Source organism: Phalangium opilio, unplaced genomic scaffold (genome assembly GCF_054372755.1).
Source record: "Phalangium opilio isolate 3A_F unplaced genomic scaffold, DU_Popi_V2 ptg001170l_1, whole genome shotgun sequence".
In the NCBI taxonomy this organism is placed as follows: domain Eukaryota; kingdom Metazoa; phylum Arthropoda; class Arachnida; order Opiliones; family Phalangiidae; genus Phalangium; species Phalangium opilio.
In genome coordinates this window covers 6,875,108-6,895,540 of record NW_028324255.1, presented here as the reverse complement: position 1 = coordinate 6,895,540, position 20,433 = coordinate 6,875,108, and the positions used below count along the sequence as shown (strand labels likewise).

The 20,433-nt window shown below is 47.0% G+C and overlaps 1 non-coding gene across 1 annotated transcript; it reads left to right on the top strand.

The window, feature by feature from the left end:
* Positions 1–6,224: 6,224 nt before the first annotated feature.
* On the top strand, positions 6,225–6,297 carry TRNAS-GCU (transfer RNA serine (anticodon GCU)). Its single transcript has one exon. It is a non-coding gene; the product is annotated as a tRNA-Ser (tRNA).
* Positions 6,298–20,433: the final 14,136 nt, after the last annotated feature.

The window sequence follows — 20,433 nt, the reverse complement described above, 5'->3', positions numbered from 1 at the left end:
AAATGTCAGAGTTTTTCCAAAATACCTGACGAACATTTAATTTTTGAGCTTCCGTGGCGCAATGATTAGCGCGTTCAGCTGTTAATCGAAAGGTTGAAGGTTCGAGCCCACCCGGGAGAGGTGTTGTGGGGTCTCAGATGTAGCGTAAAAAGTCAAAACTTTTCCACAATACGTGACAACCATTTAATTTCTGAGCTTCCGTGGCTCAATGGGTAGCGCGTTCGGCTGTTAACCGAAAGGTTGGTGGTTCGAGCACAACCGGGAGAGGTGTTGTAGGGTCTCAGATGTAACGTAATAAGTCATAACTTATCCACAATACCTGACAACCATTTTGTTTCTGAGCTTTCGTGGCTCAATGGTTAGCGCGTTCGGCTGTTAACCAATAGGTTGGTGGTTCGAGCCCATCCGGGAGCGGTGTTGTGAGGTCTCAGATGTAACGTAAAATGTCAGAGTTTTTCCACAACACCTGACGAACATTTAATTTTTGGGCTTCCGTGGCGCAATGATTAGCGCGTACAGCTGTTAATCGAAAGGTTGAAGGTTCGAGCCCACCCGGGAGAGGTGTTGTGGGGTCTCAGATGTTGCGTAAAAGGTCAAAACTTTTCCACAATACGTGACAACCATTTAATTTCTGAGCTTCCGTGGCTCAATGGTTAGCGCGTTCAGCTGTTAATCGAAAGGTTGGTGGTTCGAGCCCATCCGGGAGAGGTGTTGTGGGGTCTCAAATGTAACGTAGAAAGCCAAAGTTTTTCCACAACACCTGACAACCATTTAATTTCTGAGCTTCCGTGGCTCAATGGTTAGCGCGTTCGGCTGTTAACCAATAGGTTGGTGGTTCGAGCCCATCCGGGAGCGGTGTTGTGAGGTCTCAGATGTGACGTAAAAAGTCAAGGTTTTTACACAATACCTGACGAGCACTTAACTTTTGGGCTTCCGTGGCGCAATGGTTAGCGCGTTCGGCTGTTAACCAATAGGTTGGTGGTTCGAGCCCATCCGGCAGCGGTGTTGTGAGGTCTCAGATGTGACGTAAGAAGTCAAGGTTTTTACACAATACCTGACGAGTATTTAATTTTTGGGCTTCCGTGGCGCAATGGTTAGCGCGTTCGGCTGTTAACCAATAGGTTGGTGGTTCGACCCCATCCGGGAGCGGTGTTGTGAGGTCTCAGATGTGACGTAAAAAGTCAAGTTTTTTGCACAATACCTGACGAGCATTTAGGTTTTGGGCTTCCGTGGCGCAATGGTTAGCGCGTTCGGCTGTTAAGCAATAGGTTGGTGGTTCGAGCCCATCCGGGAGCGGTGTTGTGAGGTCTCAGATGTGACGTAAAAAGTCAAGGTTTTTACACAATACCTGACGAGCATTTAAATTTTGGGCTTCCTTGGCGCAATGGTTAGCGCGTTCGGCTGTTAACCAATAGGTTGGTGGTTCGACCCCATCCGGGAGCGGTGTTGTGAGGTCTCAGATGTGACGTAAAAAGTCAAGTTTTTTGCACAATACCTGACGAGCGTTTAGGTTTTGGGCTTCCGTGGCGCAATGGTTAGCGCTTTCGGCTGTTAAGCAATAGGTTGGTGGTTCGAGCCCATCCGGGAGCGGTGTTGTGAGGTCTCAGATGTAACGTAAAATGTCAGAGTTTTTCCACAACACCTGACGAACATTTAATTTTTGGGCTTCCGTGGCGCAATGATTAGCGCGTACAGCTGTTAATCGAAAGGTTGAAGGTTCGAGCCCACCCGGGAGAGGTGTTGTGGGGTCTCAGATGTAGCGTAAAAAGTCAAAACTTTTCCACAATACGTGACAACCATTTAATTTCTGAGCTTCCGTGGCTCAATGGTTAGCGCGTTCGGCTGTTAACCGAAAGGTTGGTGGTTCGAGCACAACCGGGAGAGGTGTTGTAGGGTCTCAGATGTAACGTAATAAGTCATAACTTATCCACAATACCTGACAACCATTTTGTTTCTGAGCTTTCGTGGCTCAATCGTTAGCGCGTTCGGCTGTGAACCAATAGGTTGGTGGTTCGAGCCCATCCGGGAGCGGTGTTGTGAGGTCTCAGATGTAACGTAAAATGTCAGAGTTTTTCCACAACACCTGACGAACATTTAATTTTTGGGCTTCCGTGGCGCAATGATTAGCGCGTACAGCTGTTAATCGAAAGGTTGAAGGTTCGAGCCCACCCGGGAGAGGTGTTGTGGGGTCTCAGATGTTGCGTAAAAAGTCAAAACTTTTCCACAATACGTGACAACCTTTTAATTTCTGAGCTTCCGTGGCTCAATGGTTAGCGCGTTCGGCTGTTAACCGATAGGTTGGTGGTTCGAGCCCATCCGGGAGCGGTGTTGTGACGTCTCAGATGTGACGTAAAAAGTCAAGGTTTTTCCACAATACCTGACGAACATTTAATTTTTGGGCTTCCTTGGCGCAATGGTTAGCGCGTTCGGCTGTTAACCAATAGGTTGGTGGTTCGAGCCCAACCGGGAGAGGTGTTGTAGGGTCTCAGATGTAACGTAATAAGTCATTACTTATCCACAATACCTGACAACCATTTAATTTCTGAGCTTCCGTGGCTCAATGGTTAGCGCGTTCGGCTGTTAACCAATAGGTTGGTGGTTCGAGTCCATCCGGGAGCGGTGTTGTGAGGTCTCAGATGTAACGTAAAATGTCAGAGTTTTTCCACAACACCTGACGAACATTTAATTTTTGGGCTTCCGTGGCGCAATGATTAGCGCGTACAGCTGTTAATCGAAAGGTTGAAGGTTCGAGCCCACCCGGGAGAGGTGTTGTGGGGTCTCAGATGTAGCGTAAAAAGTCAAAACTTTTCCACAATACGTGACAACCATTTAATTTCTGAGCTTCCGTGGCTCAATGGTTAGCGCGTTCGGCTGTTAACCGAAAGGTTGGTGGTTCGAGCACAACCGGGAGAGGTGTTGTAGGGTCTCAGATGTAACGTAATAAGTCATAACTTATCCACAATACCTGACAACCATTTTATTTCTGAGCTTTCGTGGCTCAATGGTTAGCGCGTTCGGCTGTGAACCAATAGGTTGGTGGTTCGAGCCCATCCGGGAGCGGTGTTGTGAGGTCTCAGATGTAACGTAAAAAGTCAAGGTTTTTTCCACAACACCTGACGAACATTTAATTTTTTGCTTCCGTGGCGCAATGATTAGCGCGTTCAGCTGTTAATCGAAAGGTTGCAGGTTCGAGCCCAATCGGGAGAGGTGTTGTGGGGTCTCAGATGTAGCGTAAAAAGTCAAAACTTTTCCACAATACGTGACAACCATTTAATTTCTGAGCTTCCGTGGCTCAATGATTAGCGCGTTCGGCTGTTATTCAATAGGTTGGTGGCTCGAGCTCTTCCGGGAGCGGTGTTGTGAGGTCTCAGATGTGACGTAAAAAGTCAAGGTTTTTCCACAATACCTGACGAACATTTAATTTTTGGGCTTCCTTGGCGCAATGGTTAGCGCGTTCGGCTGTTAACCAATAGGTTGGTGGTTCGAGCCCAACCGGGAGAGGTGTTGTAGGGTCTCAGATGTAACGTAATAAGTCATTACTTATCCACAATACCTGACAACCATTTAATTTCTGAGCTTCCGTGGCTCAATGGTTAGCGCGTTCGGCTGTTAACCAATAGGTTGGTGGTTCGAGTCCATCCGGGAGCGGTGTTGTGAGGTCTCAGATGTAACGTAAAATGTCAGAGTTTTTCCACAATACCTGACGAACATTTAATTTTTGGGCTTCCGTGGCGCAATGATTAGCGCGTTCAGCTGTTAATCGAAAGGTTGAAGGTTCGAGCCCAATCGGGAGAGGTGTTGTGGGGTCTCAGATGTAGCGTAAAAAGTCAAAACTTTTCCACAATACGTGACAACCATTTAATTTCTGAGCTTCCGTGGCTCAATGATTAGCGCGTTCGGCTGTTATTCAATAGGTTGGTGGCTCGAGCTCATCCGGGAGCGGTGTTGTGAGGTCTCAGATGTGACGTAAAAAGTCAAGGTTTTTCCACAATACCTGACGAACATTTAATTTTTGGGCTTCCTTGGCGCAATGGTTAGCGCGTTCGGCTGTTAACCGAAAGGTTGGTGGTTCGAGCCAAACCGGGAGAGGTGTTGTAGGGTCTCAGATGTAACGTAATAAGTCATTACTTATCCACAATACCTGACAACCATTTAATTTCTGAGCTTCCGTGGCTCAATGGTTAGCGCGTTCGGCTGTTAACCAATAGGTTGGTGGTTCGAGCCCATCCGGGAGCGGTTTTGTGACGTCTCAGATGTGACGTAAAAAGTCAAGGTTTTTTCCACAACACCTGACGACCATTTAATTTCTGGGCTTCCGTGGCGCAATGGTTAGCGCGTTCGGCTGTTAACCAATAGGTTGGTGGTTCGAGCCCATCCGGGAGCGGTGTTGTGAGGTCTCAGATGTAACGTAAAATGTCAGAGTTTTTCCAAAATACCTGACGAACATTTAATTTTTGAGCTTCCGTGGCGCAATGATTAGCGCGTTCAGCTGTTAATCGAAAGGTTGAAGGTTCGAGCCCACCCGGGAGAGGTGTTGTGGGGTCTCAGATGTAGCGTAAAAAGTCAAAACTTTTCCACAATACGTGACAACCATTTAATTTCTGAGCTTCCGTGGCTCAATGGTTAGCGCGTTCGGCTGTTAACCGAAAGGTTGGTGGTTCGAGCACAACCGGGAGAGGTGTTGTAGGGTCTCAGATGTGACGTAAAAAGTCAAGGTTTTTCCACAATACCTGAAGACCATTTAATTTTTGGGCTTCCGTGGCGCAATGGTTAGCGCGTTGGGCTGTTAACCAATAGGTTGGTGGTTCGAGCCCATCCGGGAGCGGTGTTGTGAGGTCTCAGATGTAACGTAAAAAGTCAAGGTTTTTTCCACAACACCTGACGAACATTTAATTTTTGGGCTTCCGTGGCGCAATGATTAGCGCGTTCAGCTGTTAATCGAAAGGTTGAAGGTTCGAGCCCAATCGGGAGAGGTGTTGTGGGGTCTCAGATGTAGCGTAAAAAGTCAAAACTTTTCCACAATACGTGACAACCATTTAATTTCTGAGCTTCCGTGGCTCAATGATTAGCGCGTTCGGCTGTTATTCAATAGGTTGGTGGCTCGAGCTCATCCGGGAGCGGTGTTGTGAGGTCTCAGATGTGACGTAAAAAGTCAAGGTTTTTCCACAATACCTGACGAACATTTAATTTTTGGGCTTCCTTGGCGCAATGGTTAGCGCGTTCGGCTGTTAACCGAAAGGTTGGTGGTTCGAGCCAAACCGGGAGAGGTGTTGTAGGGTCTCAGATGTAACGTAATAAGTCATTACTTATCCACAATACCTGACAACCATTTAATTTCTGAGCTTCCGTGGCTCAATGGTTAGCGCGTTCGGCTGTTAACCAATAGGTTGGTGGTTCGAGCCCATCCGGGAGCGGTATTGTGAGGTCTCAGATGTAACGGTAAAAGTCAAGGTTTTTTCCACAACACCTGACGAACATTTAATTTTTGAGCTTCCGTGGCGCAATGATTAGCGCGTTCAGCTGTTAATCGAAAGGTTGAAGGTTCGAGCCCACCCGGGAGAGGTGTTGTGGGGTCTCAGATGTAGCGTAAAAAGTCAAAACTTTTCCACAATACGTGACAACCATTTAATTTCTGAGCTTCCGTGGCTCAATGGTTAGCGCGTTCGGCTGTTAACCGAAAGGTTGGTGGTTCGAGCACAACCGGGAGAGGTGTTGTAGGGTCTCAGATGTAACGTAATAAGTCATAACTTATCCACAATACCTGACAACCATTTTGTTTCTGAGCTTTCGTGGCTCAATGGTTAGCGCGTTCGGCTGTTAACCAATAGGTTGGTGGTTCGAGCCCATCCGGGAGCGGTGTTGTGAGGTCTCAGATGTAACGTAAAATGTCAGAGTTTTTCCACAACACCTGACGAACATTTAATTTTTGGGCTTCCGTGGCGCAATGATTAGCGCGTACAGCTGTTAATCGAAAGGTTGAAGGTTCGAGCCCACCCGGGAGAGGTGTTGTGGGGTCTCAGATGTTGCGTAAAAGGTCAAAACTTTTCCACAATACGTGACAACCATTTAATTTCTGAGCTTCCGTGGCTCAATGGTTAGCGCGTTCGGCTGTTAACCGATAGGTTGGTGGTTCGAGCCCATCCGGGAGCGGTGTTGTGACGTCTCAGATGTGACGTAAAAAGTCAAGGTTTTTCCACAATACCTGAAGACCATTTAATTTTTGGGCTTCCGTGGCGCAATGGTTAGCGCGTTGGGCTGCTAACCAATAGGTTGGTGGTTCGAGCCCATCCGGGAGCGGTGTTGTGAGGTCTCAGATGTAACGTAAAAAGTCAAGGTTTTTTCCACAACACCTGACGAACATTTAATTTTTGGGCTTCCGTGGCGCAATGATTAGCGCGTTCAGCTGTTAATCGAAAGGTTGCAGGTTCGAGCCCAATCGGGAGAGGTGTTGTGGGGTCTCAGATGTAGCGTAAAAAGTCAAAACTTTTCCACAATACGTGACAACCATTTAATTTCTGAGCTTCCGTGGCTCAATGATTAGCGCGTTCGGCTGTTATTCAATAGGTTGGTGGCTCGAGCTCTTCCGGGAGCGGTGTTGTGAGGTCTCAGATGTGACGTAAAAAGTCAAGGTTTTTCCACAATACCTGACGAACATTTAATTTTTGGGCTTCCTTGGCGCAATGGTTAGCGCGTTCGGCTGTTAACCGAAAGGTTGGTGGTTCGAGCACAACCGGGAGAGGTGTTGTAGGGTCTCAGATGTAACGTAATAAGTCATAACTTATCCACAATACCTGACAACCATTTTGTTTCTGAGCTTTCGTGGCTCAATGGTTAGCGCGTTCGGCTGTTAACCAATAGGTTGGTGGTTCGAGCCCATCCGGGAGCGGTGTTGTGAGTCCTCAGATGTAACGTAAAATGTCAGAGTTTTTCCACAACACCTGACGAACATTTAATTTTTGGGCTTCCGTGGCGCAATGATTAGCGCGTACAGCTGTTAATCGAAAGGTTGAAGGTTCGAGCCCACCCGGGAGAGGTGTTGTGGGGTCTCAGATGTAGCGTAAAAAGTCAAATCCTTTCCACAATACGTGACAACCATTTAATTTCTGAGCTTCCGTGGCTCAATGGTTAGCGCGTTCGGCTGTTAACCAATAGGTTGGTGGTTCGAGCCCATCCGGGAGCGGTGTTGTGAGGTCTCAGATGTAACGTAAAATGTCAGAGTTTTTCCACAACACCTGACGAACATTTAATTTTTGGGCTTCCGTGGCGCAATGATTAGCGCGTACAGCTGTTAATCGAAAGGTTGAAGGTTCGAGCCCACCCGGGAGAGGTGTTGTGGGGTCTCAGATGTAGCGTAAAAAGTCAAGGTTTTTTCCACAACACCTGACGAACATTTAATTTTTGGGCTTCCGTGGCGCAATGATTAGCGCGTTCAGCTGTTAATTGAAAGGTTGCAGGTTCGAGCCCACCCGGGAGAGGTGTTGTGGGGTCTCAGATGTAGCGTAAAAAGTCAAAACTTTTCCACAATACGTGACAACCATTTAATTTCTGAGCTTCCGTGGCTCAATGGTTAGCGCGTTCGGCTGTTAACCAATAGGTTGGTGGTTCGAGCCCATCCGGGAGCGGTGTTGTGAGGTCTCAGATGTGACGTAAAAACTCAAGGTTTTTACACAACACCTGACGAACATTTAATTTTTGGGCTTCCGTGGCGCAATGATTAGCGCGTTCAGCTGTTAATTGAAAGGTTGCAGGTTCGAGCCCACCCGGGAGAGGTGTTGTGGGGTCTCAGATGTAGCGTAAAAAGTCAAAACTTTTCCACAATACGTGACAACCATTTAATTTCTGAGCTTCCGTGGCGCAATGGTTAGCGCGTTCAGCTGTTAACCAATAGGTTGGTGGTTTGAGCCCACCCGGGAGCGGTGTTGTGGGATCTCAAATGTAACGTAGAAAACCAAAGTTTTTCCACAATACCTGACGACCATTTTGTTTTTGGGCTTCCGTGGCGCAATGGTTAGCGCGTTCGGTTGTTAACCAATAGGTTGGTGGTTCGAGCCCACCCGGGAGGGTGAATGTGGAATCTCAAATGTAACGTAGAAAGCCAAAGTTTTTCCACAATACCTGACGACCATTTATTTTTTGGGCTTCCTTGGCGCAATGGTTAGCGCGTTCGGCTGTTAACCGAAAGGTTGGTGGTTCGAGCCCAACCGGGAGAGGTGTTGTAGGGTCTCAGATGTTACGTAATAAGTCATAACTTATCCACAATACCTGACAACCATTTAATTTCTGAGCTTCCGTGGCTCAATGGTTAGCGCGTTCGGCTGTTAACCAACAGGTTGGTGGTTCGAGCCCATCCGGGAGCGGTGTTGTGAGGTCTCAGATGTAACGTAAAATGTCAGAGTTTTTCCACAACACCTGACGAACATTTAATTTTTGGGTATCCGTGGCGCAATGATTAGAGCGTACAGCTGTTAATCGAAAGGTTGAAGGTTCGAGCCCACCCGGGAGAGGTGTTGTGGGGTCTCAGATGTTGCGTAAAAAGTCAAAACTTTTCCACAATACGTGACAACCATTTAATTTCTGAGCTTCCGTGGCTCAATGGTTAGCGCGTTCGGCTGTTAACCAATAGGTTGGTGGCTTGAGCTTATCCGGGAGCGGTGTTGTGAGGTCTCAGATGTGACGTAAAAAGTCAAGGTTTTTCCACAATACCTGACGAACATTTAATTTTTGGGCTTCCTTGGCGCAATGGTTAGCGCGTTCGGCTGTTAACCGAAAGGTTGGTGGTTCGAGCACAACCGGGAGAGGTGTTGTAGGGTCTCAGATGTAACGTAATAAGCCATAACTTATCCACAATACCTGACAACCATTTAATTTCTGAGCTTCCGTGGCTCAATGGTTAGCGCGTTCGGCTGTTAACCGATAGGTTGGTGGTTCGAGCCCATCCGGGAGCGGTGTTGTGAGGTCTCAGATGTAACGTAAAATGTCAGAGTTTTTCCACAACACCTGACGAACATTTAATTTTTGGGCTTCCGTGGCGCAATGATTAGCGCCTACAGCTGTTAATCGAAAGGTTGAAGGTTCGAGCCCACCCGGGAGAGGTGTTGTGGGGTCTCAGATGTTGCGTAAAAAGTCAAAACTTTTCCACAATACGTGACAACCATTTAATTTCTGAGCTTCCGTGGCTCAATGGTTAGCGCGTTCGGCTGTTAACCGATAGGTTGGTGGTTCGAGCCCATCCGGGAGCGGTGTTGTGACGTCTCAGATGTGACGTAAAAAGTCAAGGTTTTTCCACAATACCTGAAGACCATTTAATTTTTGGGCTTCCGTGGCGCAATGGTTTGCGCGTTGGGCGGTTAACCAATAGGTTGGTGGTTCGAGCCCATCCGGGAGCGGTGTTGTGAGGTCTCAGATGTAACGTAAAAAGTCAAGGTTTTTTCCACAACACCTGACGAACATTTAATTTTTGGGCTTCCGTGGCGCAATAATTAGCGCGTTCAGCTGTTAATCGAAAGGTTGAAGGTTCGAGCCCACCCGGGAGAGGTGTTGTGGGGTCTCAGATGTAGCGTAAAAAGTCAAAACTTTTCCACAATACGTGACAACCATTTAATTTCTGAGCTTCCGTGGCTCAATGGTTAGCGCGTTCGGCTGTTAACCGATAGGTTGGTGGTTCGAGCCCATCCGGGAGCGGTGTTGTGACGTCTCAGATGTGACGTAAAAAGTCAAGGTTTTTCCACAATACCTGAAGACCATTTAATTTTTGGGCTTCCGTGGCGCAATGGTTAGCGCGTTGGGCGGTTAACCAATAGGTTGGTGGTTCGAGCCCATCCGGGAGCGGTGTTGTGAGGTCTCAGATGTAACGTAAAAAGTCAAGGTTTTTTCCACAATACCTGACGAACATTTAATTTTTGAGCTTCCGTGGCGCAATGATTAGCGCGTTCAGCTGTTAATCGAAAGGTTGAAGGTTCGAGCCCACCCGGGAGAGGTGTTGTGGGGTCTCAGATGTAGCGTAAAAAGTCAAAACTTTTCCACAATACGTGACAACCATTTAATTTCTGAGCTTCCGTGGCTCAATGGTTAGCGCGTTCGGCTGTTAACCAATAGGTTGGTGGCTCGAGATCATCCGGGAGCGGTGTTGTGAGGTCTCAGATGTGACGTAAAAAGTCAAGGTTTTTCCACAATACCTGACGAACATTTAATTTTTGGGCTTCCTTGGCGCAATGGTTAGCGCGTTCGGCAGTTAACCGAAAGGTTGGTGGTTCGAGCACAACCGGGAGAGGTGTTGTAGGGTCTCAGATGTAACGTAATAAGTCATAACTTATCCACAATACCTGACAACCATTTTGGTTCTGAGCTTTCGTGGCTCAATGGTTAGCGCGTTCGGCTGTTAACCAATAGGTTGGTGGTTCGAGCCCATCCGGGAGCGGTGTTGTGAGGTCTCAGATGTAACGTAAAATGTCAGAGTTTTTCCACAACACCTGACGAACATTTAATTTTTGGGCTTGCGTGGCGCAATGATTAGCGCGTACAGCTGTTAATCGAAAGGTTGAAGGTTCGAGCCCACCCGGGAGAGGTGTTGTGGGGTCTCAGATGTTGCGTAAAAAGTCAAAACTTTTCCACAATACGTGACAACCTTTTAATTTTTGAGCTTCCGTGGCTCAATGGTTAGCGCGTTCGGCTGTTAACCGATAGGTTGGTGGTTCGAGCCCATCCGGGAGCGGTGTTGTGACGTCTCAGATGTGACGTAAAAAGTCAAGGTTTTTCCACAATACCTGAGGACCATTTAATTTTTGGGCTTCCGTGGCGCAATGGTTAGCGCGTTGGGCTGTTAACCAATAGGTTGGTGGTTCGAGCCCATCCGGGAGCGGTGTTGTGAGGTCTCAGATGTAACGTAAAAAGTCAAGGTTTTTTCCACAACACCTGACGAACATTTAATTTTTGGGCTTCCGTGGCGCAATGATTAGCGCGTTCAGCTGTTAATTGAAAGGTTGCAGGTTCGAGCCCACCCGGGAGAGGTGTTGTGGGGTCTCAGATGTAGCGTAAAAAGTCAAAACTTTTCCACAATACGTGACAACCATTTAATTTCTGAGCTTCCGTGGCTCAATGGTTAGCGCGTTCGGCTGTTAACCAATAGGTTGGTGGTTCGAGCCCATCCGGGAGCGGTGTTGTGAGGTCTCAGATGTGACGTAAAAACTCAAGGTTTTTACACAACACCTGACGAACATTTAATTTTTGGGCTTCCGTGGCGCAATGATTAGCGCGTTCAGCTGTTAATTGAAAGGTTGCAGGTTCGAGCCCACCCGGGAGAGGTGTTGTGGGGTCTCAGATGTAGCGTAAAAAGTCAAAACTTTTCCACAATACGTGACAACCATTTAATTTCTGAGCTTCCGTGGCGCAAAGGTTAGCGCGTTCAGCTGTTAACCAATAGGTTGGTGGTTTGAGCCCACCCGGGAGCGGTGTTGTGGGATCTCAAATGTAACGTAGAAAACCAAAGTTTTTCCACAATACCTGACGACCATTTTGTTTTTGGGCTTCCGTGGCGCAATGGTTAGCGCGTTCGGTTGTTAACCAATAGGTTGGTGGTTCGAGCCCACCCGGGAGGGGTGATGTGGAATCTCAAATGTAACGTAGAAAGCCAAAGTTTTTCCACAATACCTGACGACCATTTATTTTTTGGGCTTCCTTGGCGCAATGGTTAGCGCGTTCGGCTGTTAACCGAAAGGTTGGTGGTTCGAGCCCAACCGGGAGAGGTGTTGTAGGGTCTCAGATGTTACGTAATAAGTCATAACTTATCCACAATACCTGACAACCATTTAATTTCTGAGCTTCCGTGGCTCAATGGTTAGCGCGTTCGGCTGTTAACCAACAGGTTGGTGGTTCGAGCCCATCCGGGAGCGGTGTTGTGAGGTCTCAGATGTAACGTAAAATGTCAGAGTTTTTCCACAACACCTGACGAACATTTAATTTTTGGGTATCCGTGGCGCAATGATTAGCGCGTACAGCTGTTAATCGAAAGGTTGAAGGTTCGAGCCCACCCGGGAGAGGTGTTGTGGGGTCTCAGATGTTGCGTAAAAAGTCAAAACTTTTCCACAATACGTGACAACCATTTAATTTCTGAGCTTCCGTGGCTCAATGGTTAGCGCGTTCGGCTGTTAACCAATAGGTTGGTGGCTTGAGCTTATCCGGGAGCGGTGTTGTGAGGTCTCAGATGTGACGTAAAAAGTCAAGGTTTTTCCACAATACCTGACGAACATTTAATTTTTGGGCTTCCTTGGCGCAATGGTTAGCGCGTTCGGCTGTTAACCGAAAGGTTGGTGGTTCGAGCACAACCGGGAGAGGTGTTGTAGGGTCTCAGATGTAACGTAATAAGCCATAACTTATCCACAATACCTGACAACCATTTAATTTCTGAGCTTCCGTGGCTCAATGGTTAGCGCGTTCGGCTGTTAACCGATAGGTTGGTGGTTCGAGCCCATCCGGGAGCGGTGTTGTGAGGTCTCAGATGTAACGTAAAATGTCAGAGTTTTTCCACAACACCTGACGAACATTTAATTTTTGGGCTTCCGTGGCGCAATGATTAGCGCCTACAGCTGTTAACCGATAGGTTGGTGGTTCGAGCCCATCCGGGAGCGGTGTTGTGACGTCTCAGATGTGACGTAAAAAGTCAAGGTTTTTCCACAATACCTGAAGACCATTTAATTTTTGGGCTTCCGTGGCGCAATGGTTAGCGCGTTGGGCGGTTAACCAATAGGTTGGTGGTTCGAGCCCATCCGGGAGCGGTGTTGTGAGGTCTCAGATGTAACGTAAAAAGTCAAGGTTTTTTCCACAACACCTGACGAACATTTAATTTTTTTGCTTCCGTGGCGCAATAATTAGCGCGTTCAGCTGTTAATCGAAAGGTTGAAGGTTCGAGCCCACCCGGGAGAGGTGTTGTGGGGTCTCAGATGTAGCGTAAAAAGTCAAAACTTTTCCACAATACGTGACAACCATTTAATTTCTGAGCTCCCGTGGCTCAATGGTTAGCGCGTTCGGCTGTTAACCAATAGGTTGGTGGTTCGAGCCCACCCGGGAGCGGTGTTGTGGGATCTCATATGTAACGTAGAAAGCCAAAGTTTTTGCACAATACCTGATGGACATTTAATTTTTGGGCTTCCGTGGCGCAATGGTTAGCGCGTTCGGCTGTTAACCAATAGGTTGGTGGTTCGAGCCCCTCCGGGAGCGGTGTTGTGAGGTCTCAGATGTGACGTAAAATTCAAGGTTTTTACACAATACCTGACGAGCATTTAACTTTTGGGCTTCCGTGGCGCAGAGGTTAGCGCGTTCGGCTGTTAACCAATAGGTTGGTGGTTCGAACCCATCCGGGAGCGGTGATGTGAGGTCTTAGATGTGACGTAAAAATTCAAGGTTTTTACACAATACCCGACGAGCATTTAAGTTTTGGGCTTCGGTGGCGCATTGGTTAGCGCGTTCAGCTGTTAACCAATAGGTTGGTGGTTCGAGCCCACCCGGAAGCGGTGTTGTGAGGACTCAGATGTGACGTAAAAAGTCAAGGTTTTTACACAATACCTGACGAGCATTTAATTTTTGGGCTTCCGTGGCGCAATGGTTAGCGCGTTCAGCTGTTAATCGAAAGGTTGGTGGTTCGAGCCCAACCGAGAGAGGTGTTGTAGGGTCTCAGATGTAACGTAATAAGTCATAACTTATCCACAATAGCTGACAACCATTTAATTTCTGAGCTTCCGTGGCTCAATGGTTAGCGCGTTCGGCTGTTAACCAATAGGTTGGTGGTTCGAGCCCATCCGGGAGCGGTGTTGTGAGGTCTCAGATGTGACGTAAAAAGTCAAGGTTTTTACACAATACCTGACGAGCATTTAATTTTTGGGCTTCCGTGGCGCAATGGTTAGCGCGTTTAGCTTTTAACCAATAGGGTGGTGGTTCGAGCCCACCCGGGAGCGGTGTTGTGGGATCTTAAATGTAACGTAGAAAGACAAAGTTTTTCCACAATACCTGACGACCATTTATTTTTTGGGCTTCCTTGGCGCAATGGTTAGCGCGTTCGGCTGTTAACCGAAAGGTTGGTGGTTCGAGCCCAACCGAGAGAGGTGTTGTAGGGTCTCAGATGTAACGTAAAAAGTCATAACTTATACACAATACCTGACAACCATTTAATTTCTGAGCTTCCGTGGCTCAAAGGTTAGCGCGTTCGGCTGTTAACCAATAGGTGTGTGGCTCGAGCCCATCCGGGAGCGGTGTTGTGACGTCTCAGATGTGACGTAAAATGTCAGAGTTTTTCCACAATACCTGACGAACATTTAATTTTTGGATTTCCGTGGCGCAATGATTAGCGCGTTTAGCTGTTAACCAATAGGTTGGTGGTTCGAGCCCACCCGGGAGCGGTGTTGTGGGATCTCAAATGTAACGTAAAAAGTCAAAACTTTTCCACAATACGTGACAACCATTTAATTTCTGAGCTTCCGTGGCTCAATGGTTAGCGCGTTCGGCTGTTAGCCAATAGGTTGGTGGATCGAGCCCACCCGGGAGCGGTGTTGTGGGATCTCAAATGTAACGTAGAAAGCCAAAGTTTTTCCACAATACCTGACGACCATTTAATTTTTGGGCTTCCGTGGCGCAATGGTTAGCGCGTTCGGCTGTTAACCAATAGGTTGGTGGTTCTAGCCCATCCGGGAGCGGTGTTGTGAGGTCTCAGATGTGACGTAAAAGTCAAGGTTTTTACACAATACCTGACGAGCATTTAACTTTTGGGCTTCCGTGGCGCAATGGTTAGCGCGTTCGGCTGTTAACCAATAGGTTGGTGGTTCGAGCCCATCCGGGAGCGGTGTTGTGAGGTCTCAGATGTAACGTAAAAAGTCAAGGTTTTTTCCACAACACCTGACGAACATTTAATTTTTGGGCTTCCGTGGCGCAATGATTAGCGCGTTCAGCTGTTAATCGAAAGGTTGCAGGTTCGAGCCCACCCGGGAGAGGTGTTGTGTGGTCTCAGATGTAGCGTAAAAAGTCAAAACTTTTCCACAATACGTGACAACCATTTAATTTCTGAGCTTCCGTGGCTCAATGGTTAGCGCGTTCGGCTGTTAACCAATAGGTTGGTGGTTCGAGCCCATCCGGGAGCGGTGTTGTGAGGTCTCAGATGTGACGTAAAAAGTCAAGGTTTTTACACAATACCTGACGAGCATTTAATTTTTGGGCTTCCGTGGCGCAATGGTTAGCTCGTTCAGCTGTTAACCAATAGGTTGGTGGTTTGAGCCCACCCGGGAGCGGTGTTGTGGGATCTCAAATGTAACGTAGAAAACCAAAGTTTTTCCACAATACCTGACGACCATTTTGTTTTTGGGCTTCCGTGGCGCAATGGTTAGCGCGTTCGGTTGTTAACCAATAGGTTGGTGGTTCGAGCCCACCCGGGAGGGGTGATGTGGAATCTCAAATGTAACGTAGAAAGCCAAAGTTTTTCCACAATACCTGACGACCATTTATTTTTTGGGCTTCCTTGGCGCAATGGTTAGCGCGTTCGGCTGTTAACCGAAAAGTTGGTGGTTCGAGCCCAACCGGGAGAGGTGTTGTAGGGTCTCAGATGTTACGTAATAAGTCATAACTTATCCACAATACCTGACAACCATTTAATTTCTGAGCTTCCGTGGCTCAATGGTTAGCGCGTTCGGCTGTTAACCAATAGGTTGGTGGTTCTAGCCCATCCGGGAGCGGTGTTGTGAGGTCTCAGATGTAACGTAAAATGTCAGAGTTTTTCCACAACACCTGACGAACATTTAATTTTTGGGCTTCCGTGGCGCAATGATTAGCGCGTGCAGCTGTTAATCGAAAGGTTGAAGGTTCGAGCCCACCCGGGAGAGGTGTTGTGGGGTCTCAGATGTTGCGTAAAAAGTCAAAACTTTTCCACAATACGTGACAACCATTTAATTTCTGAGCTTCCGTGGCTCAATGGTTAGCGCGTTCGGCTGTTAACCAATAGGTTGGTGGTTCGAGCCCATCCGGGAGCGGTGTTGTGAGGTCTCAGATGTGACGTAAAAAGTCAAGGTTTTTACACAATACCTGACGAGCATTTAATTTTTGGGCTTCCGTGGCGCAATGGTTAGCGCGTTCAGCTGTTAATCGAAAGGTTGGTGGTTCGAGCCCAACCGAGAGAGGTGTTGTAGGGTCTCAGATGTAACGTAATAAGTCATAACATATCCACAATACCTGACAACCATTTAATTTCTGAGCTTCCGTGGCTCAATGGTTAGCGCGTTCGGCTGTTAACCAATAGGTTGGTGGTTCGAGCCCATCCGGGAGCGGTGTTGTGAGGTCTCAGATGTAACGTAAAAAGTCAAGGTTTTTTCCACAACACCTGACGAACATTTAATTTTTGGGCTTCCGTGGCGCAATGATTAGCGCGTTCAGCTGTTAATCGAAAGGTTGCAGGTTCGAGCCCACCCGGGAGAGGTGTTGTGTGGTCTCAGATGTAGCGTAAAAAGTCAAAACTTTTCCACAATACGTGACAACCATTTAATTTCTGAGCTTCCGTGGCTCAATGGTTAGCGCGTTCGGCTGTTAACCAATAGGTTGGTGGTTCGAGCCCATCCGGGAGCGGTGTTGTGAGGTCTCAGATGTGACGTAAAAAGTCAAGGTTTTTACACAATACCTGACGAGCATTTAATTTTTGGGCTTCCGTGGCGCAATGGTTAGCTCGTTCAGCTGTTAACCAATAGGTTGGTGGTTTGAGCCCACCCGGGAGCGGTGTTGTGGGATCTCAAATGTAACGTAGAAAACCAAAGTTTTTCCACAATACCTGACGACCATTTTGTTTTTGGGCTTCCGTGGCGCAATGGTTAGCGCGTTCGGTTGTTAACCAATAGGTTGGTGGTTCGAGCCCACCCGGGAGGGGTGATGTGGAATCTCAAATGTAACGTAGAAAGCCAAAGTTTTTCCACAATACCTGACGACCATTTATTTTTTGGGCTTCCTTGGCGCAATGGTTAGCGCGTTCGGCTGTTAACCGAAAGGTTGGTGGTTCGAGCCCAACCGGGAGAGGTGTTGTAGGGTCTCAGATGTTACGTAATAAGTCATAACTTATCCACAATACCTGACAACCATTTAATTTCTGAGCTTCCGTGGCTCAATGGTTAGCGCGTTCGGCTGTTAACCAATAGGTTGGTGGTTCTAGCCCATCCGGGAGCGGTGTTGTGAGGTCTCAGATGTAACGTAAAATGTCAGAGTTTTTCCACAACACCTGACGAACATTTAATTTTTGGGCTTCCGTGGCGCAATGATTAGCGCGTGCAGCTGTTAATCGAAAGGTTGAAGGTTCGAGCCCACCCGGGAGAGGTGTTGTGGGGTCTCAGATGTTGCGTAAAAAGTCAAAACTTTTCCACAATACGTGACAACCATTTAATTTCTGAGCTTCCGTGGCTCAATGGTTAGCGCGTTCGGCTGTTAACCAATAGGTTGGTGGTTCGAGCCCATCCGGGAGCGGTGTTGTGAGGTCTCAGATGTGACGTAAAAAGTCAAGGTTTTTACACAATACCTGACGAGCATTTAATTTTTGGGCTTCCGTGGCGCAATGGTTAGCGCGTTCAGCTGTTAATCGAAAGGTTGGTGGTTCGAGCCCAACCGAGAGAGGTGTTGTAGGGTCTCAGATGTAACGTAATAAGTCATAACATATCCACAATACCTGACAACCATTTAATTTCTGAGCTTCCGTGGCTCAATGGTTAGCGCGTTCGGCTGTTAACCAATAGGTTGGTGGTTCGAGCCCATCCGGGAGCGGTGTTGTGAGGTCTCAGATGTGACGTAAAAAGTCAAGGTTTTTACACAATACCTGACGAGCATTTAATTTTTGGGCTTCCGTGGCGCAATGGTTAGCGCGTTTAGCTTTTAACCAATAGGGTGGTGGTTCGAGCCCACCCGGGAGCGGTGTTGTGGGATCTTAAATGTAACGTAGAAAGACAAAGTTTTTCCACAATACCTGACGACCATTTATTTTTTGGGCTTCCTTGGCGCAATGGTTAGCGCGTTCGGCTGTTAACCGAAAGGTTGGTGGTTCGAGCCCAACCGAGAGAGGTGTTGTGAGGTCTCAGATGTGACGTAAAAGTCAAGGTTTTTACACAATACCTGACGAGCATTTAACTTTTGGGCTTCCGTGGCGCAATGGTTAGCGCGTTCGGCTGTTAACCAATAGGTTGGTGGTTCGAGCCCATCCGGGAGCGGTGTTGTGAGGTCTCAGATGTAACGTAAAAAGTCAAGGTTTTTTCCACAACACCTGACGAACATTTAATTTTTGGGCTTCCGTGGCGCAATGATTAGCGCGTTCAGCTGTTAATCGAAAGGTTGCAGGTTCGAGCCCACCCGGGAGAGGTGTTGTGGGGTCTCAGATGTAGCGTAAAAAGTCAAAACTTTTCCACAATACGTGACAACCATTTAATTTCTGAGCTTCCGTGGCTCAATGGTTAGCGCGTTCGGCTGTTAACCAATAGGTTGGTGGTTCGAGCCCATCCGGGAGCGGTGTTGTGAGGTCTCAGATGTGACGTAAAAAGTCAAGGTTTTTACACAATACCTGACGAGCATTTAATTTTTGGGCTTCCGTGGCGCAATGGTTAGCTCGTTCAGCTGTTAACCAATAGGTTGGTGGTTTGAGCCCACCCGGGAGCGGTGTTGTGGGATCTCAAATGTAACGTAGAAAAACAAAGTTTTTCCACAATACCTGACGACCATTTTGTTTTTGGGCTTCCGTGGCGCAATGGTTAGCGCGTTCGGTTGTTAACCAATAGGTTGGTGGTTCGAGCCCACCCGGGAGGGGTGATGTGGAATCTCAAATGTAACGTAGAAAGCCAAAGTTTTTCCACAATACCTGACAACCATTTAATTTCTGAGCTTCCGTGGCTCAATGGTTAGCGCGTTCGGCTGTTAACCAATAGGTTGGTGGTTCTAGCCCATCCGGGAGCGGTGTTGTGAGGTCTCAGATGTAACGTAAAATGTCAGAGTTTTTCCACAACACCTGACGAACATTTAATTTTTGGGCTTCCGTGGCGCAATGATTAGCGCGTGCAGCTGTTAATCGAAAGGTTGAAGGTTCGAGCCCACCCGGGAGAGGTGTTGTGGGGTCTCAGATGTTGCGTAAAAAGTCAAAACTTTTCCACAATACGTGACAACCATTTAATTTCTGAGCTTCCGTGGCTCAATGGTTAGCGCGTTCGGCTGTTAACCGATAGGTTGGTGGTTCGAGCCCATCCGGGAGCGGTGTTGTGACGTCCTAGATGTGACGTAAAAAGTCAAGGTTTTTCCACAATACCTGAAGAACATTTAATTTTTGGGCTTCCGTGGCGCAATGGTTAGCGCGTTGGGCTGTTAACCAATGGGTTGGTGGTTCGAGCCCATCCGGGAGCGGTGTTGTGAGGTCTCAGATGTAACGTAAAAAGTCAAGGTTTTTTCCACAACACCTGACGAACATTTAATTTTTGGGCTTCCGTGGCGCAATGATTATCGCGTTCAGCTGTTAATCGAAAGGTTGAAGGTTCGAGCCCACCCGGGAGAGGTGTTGTGGGGTCTCAGATGTAGCCTAGTAAAGATAAACCAGAAAAATAGGCATACAAGATCATTAGATCTATTAGATTTACCTAAATGTAACACCTCAAAAAAATTCACGTCTATCTTTTATTCGGGAATAAAATTATATAACACAATATCACCAGAAATTCAAGCCAAACCGAATTTATTTAGATTTAAAAAGACTATAAAATCACTAATATTGGAAAAAAATAACAAAACCTTTACTTTTTTATTTAATTTATTTTTATAAAGCCACCTTTGGCATAACCCATTGTTAAATTTTTTATGTTATACCATGCCATTGTTTAATTTCAAGTGGATATAACATATATACATTAAGTTTTTTCACGAATCTTTAACATTATTTATTATAAGACACCATTGTTAAATCTATTTTTATTTGATTAAATTAAAATTGTTATATTAAATTAAACAGATAGGCACGGGGCTTACAAGTCACAATGTGACTTAGCCCCGTGGTATACTGTATCTGTAATGCAAATAAAATAAACATTTTGAATTGAATTGAATTGAATTGAGCGTAAAAAGTCAAAACTTTTCCACAATACGTGACAACCATTTAATTTCTGAGCTTGCGTGGCTCAATGGTTAGCGCGTTCGGCTGTTAACCAATAGGTTGGTGGTTCGAGCCCATCCGGGAGCGGTGTTGTGGGATCTCAAATGTAACGTAGAAAACCAAAGTTTTTCCACAATACCTGACGACCATTTAGTTTTTGGGCTTCCTTGGCGCAATGGTTAGCGCGTTTGGTTGTTAACCAATAGGTTGGTGGTTCGAGCCCAACCGGGAGAGGTGTTGTAGGGTCTCAGATGTAACGTAATAAGTCATAACTTATCCACAATACCTGACGACCATTTAATTTTTGG